This window comes from Otolemur garnettii, unplaced genomic scaffold (assembly GCF_000181295.1).
Source record: "Otolemur garnettii isolate 467f Iridium unplaced genomic scaffold, OtoGar3 scaffold00005, whole genome shotgun sequence".
NCBI classification, from domain to species: domain Eukaryota; kingdom Metazoa; phylum Chordata; class Mammalia; order Primates; family Galagidae; genus Otolemur; species Otolemur garnettii.
This window is the reverse complement of record NW_003852400.1, coordinates 42,522,214-42,524,793: the sequence shown is the minus strand read 5'-3', so window position 1 is coordinate 42,524,793 and position 2,580 is coordinate 42,522,214. Positions and strand designations below refer to the sequence as shown.

Below are 2,580 nucleotides of genomic sequence, written 5' to 3'. Positions count from 1 at the left end.
GTCTTTTGCCCATTTTCTATTGGAGCCATTTATATTTATATTTATATTTTTTTATTCTGAAACAGAGTCTTACTCTGTTGCTGCAGGCTGGAGTGCTTGGTGTCAGCCTAGCTCACAGCAGCCTCAAACTTCTAGGTTCAAGCAGTCCTCTTGCCTTAGCCTCCCAAATGGCTAGGACTATAGGCACCCTCCACAGTGCCCAGCTGATTTTTCTATTTTTAGTAGACATGGGGTCTGGCTTTTGCTCAGGCTGGTCTCAAACTTCTAAGCTCAAGTGATCCTCCTGCCTTAGCCTCCTAGAGTGCTAGAATTATAGGCATGAGCCACCATGCCTGGCCTCTGGAACCATGCTTTTTAAATAATAGGTTGTAACTTGTTTGTGTACTGACAAGTACTTATTAAGGTGGAGACAGCCTGGGCTGTTTAAATTCCCCCTCCCTGTTGTGAAATTAGTGTTGAAATAAACTCAGTTGAGGAAGGATGAATGCTTGGGTGAGGGTAGTGTGTGCACATGTGAATATGCAGTTATATATGAATGTAGCAGATTTTTTTTTTTTTTTAAAGACAGAGTCTTACTTTATTGCCCTTGGTAGAGTACCCTGGCATCACAGCTCACAGCAACCTCCAATTCCTGGGCTTTGGCGATTCTCTTGCCTCAGACTCCTGAGTAGCTAGGACTACAGGCGCCTGCCAGAGTGCCTGGCTATTTTGTTGTTGTTGCTCTTGTTGCAGTTTGGCTGGGGCTCGGTTCGAACCCACCACCTTCGGTATATGGGGCCAGCGCTCTACCCACTGAGCCACAGGCGCTGCCTGAATGTAGCAGATCTTAATCTTAGTTCTCTATATTCAAGTGTACAAAGATCATTGCATTTCTTTATTTTCTTTAAATCATCTGAGTGCCCAGCCTCCTAGGCTGGTGGGAAATTCAAATTTAGCCATGGTGTCTGCTCCCTAACCCCTGAGTTGTATAAAAATCCTCAGGTCTGGGCAGCGCCTGTGGCTCAAAGGAGTAGGGTGCTGGCCCCATATACTGAAGGTGGTGGGTTCAAACCCAGCCCCGGGCAAAAACTGCAAAAAAAAAAAAAAATATCTTCAGGTCTTATTAAGCCCTCTGGCATAGAGGAGGTCCCTCTAGTTTACAGTTGTGGGTCCGTACTATTTTCTGAAGTACTGAAGCACTGGCCCCATTTTTCCCAACCTGTATGTCTCGTGCTGGGGAGCTCAGCTGCTAATTCCTGTTCTTGGGTCATGTGACTCTTATGAGGTTGGGAGGGTATAATCACATTGATGGCAATGTTCTCTAACTGCACTGCCCAGTACGGTAGCCCCTACCCATATGTGGCTATTAAGCACTTAAAATGTGATTAGTGCCACTGAGGAACCGAATTTTTAGTTATATTTAATTTTAATTAATTTAAACTTTTTTTTAAACTGATACTTATTTTCCTCAAACCTTATTTCCGCCATGTTTAAGAGCTTGGAGAAGAACAGCTGCAGAGCACTCAGGGACTGTTCCCACCCCGTCAGTGGCCTGAGCCCTGGGAGCTGCAGACCAGTCTTCAGGGGCCCGCTGGGCTCTCCAGTCTTCAGTGGGGACCTGCTGAATGGGCACAGAGGGCACCTGCAGCCTCTGACCAGTCTGCAACCTCGGGTTGAGCAGCAGTGCTCTCAGGAGCTGGAGCAGTCCATTCACCCTGAAATTCTCCCTGGTCACAGCTTTCTCAGCAGCAGCCTGCTCTTCCTTTTCAATCTCTTCAGGATCTCTGTAGAAATAGAGATCAGGTATGGCCTCCCATGGGTGTTCATGGGAGATGGTGCCACGCATGCGGAGAACTTCCCGGGCCAACATCCACCACATCAGACCTACTGAGTGAGCTCCCTTGTTGTTGCCTTGGATGGCGATGTCCACATAATGCAGAGAGAATCTGTGTTACACAGAGCAGTAGTAGGCAGGTTAACATAAGACGTCTCTGGGAGAGGCTGGTGAGGCTCCTGGAAGGCTGCCTGGATCTGGTTAGTGAAGGTTCCGGGACTGAAGCGGCCAGCAGTAGGAGTGGCTCCAGTGGCAGCAGCAAACTTCAGCACAGCTCGCTGGCCAGTATTCCTGGAGGATGCGACACTGACATCAGCAGGGTTTTCAGTGGCAACAATGGCCCGAGTTGCCAACAGAAGCTTTTCCCACATCCTCTTAGATTTATTATGTAGATGCTGTCACTGTTCCTTTTGTAGATGTCCTGTTCCATGTGGAAGTCAAGGTTGGGGTCACTTAAGTGAGTTCCTGCTGCAAGGAATTTGAGGACATCCTCCTCCTCCATTTGCAGGACATCAAGGGCTCCGGACATTGTGAAGGTTTCCCTTTAAGTGATGGTGGGAATTCCAAACCACGCTGTATGGACCCTCCTGAGCAACGTGGAAAATAATTAATTTAAACTTAAAAACCACACTTGGACAGTAACTACTGTGGTAGGCAGTGTGGCCTAAAGGTACTGCCACACTTGTTTGTGGCTTCCCCTTTTACTTAGGACTTCTGACATCTGGAGAAAATCTCTCTTCCCTTCTTGTTGTCCCCCAAACACATCT

At 47.5% G+C, this 2,580-nt stretch overlaps 1 pseudogene; it reads right to left on the bottom strand.

Moving 5' to 3' along the window:
- Positions 1 to 1,447: 1,447 nt before the first annotated feature.
- LOC100965344 lies at positions 1,448 to 2,342 on the bottom strand (annotated as a pseudogene).
- Positions 2,343 to 2,580: the final 238 nt, after the last annotated feature.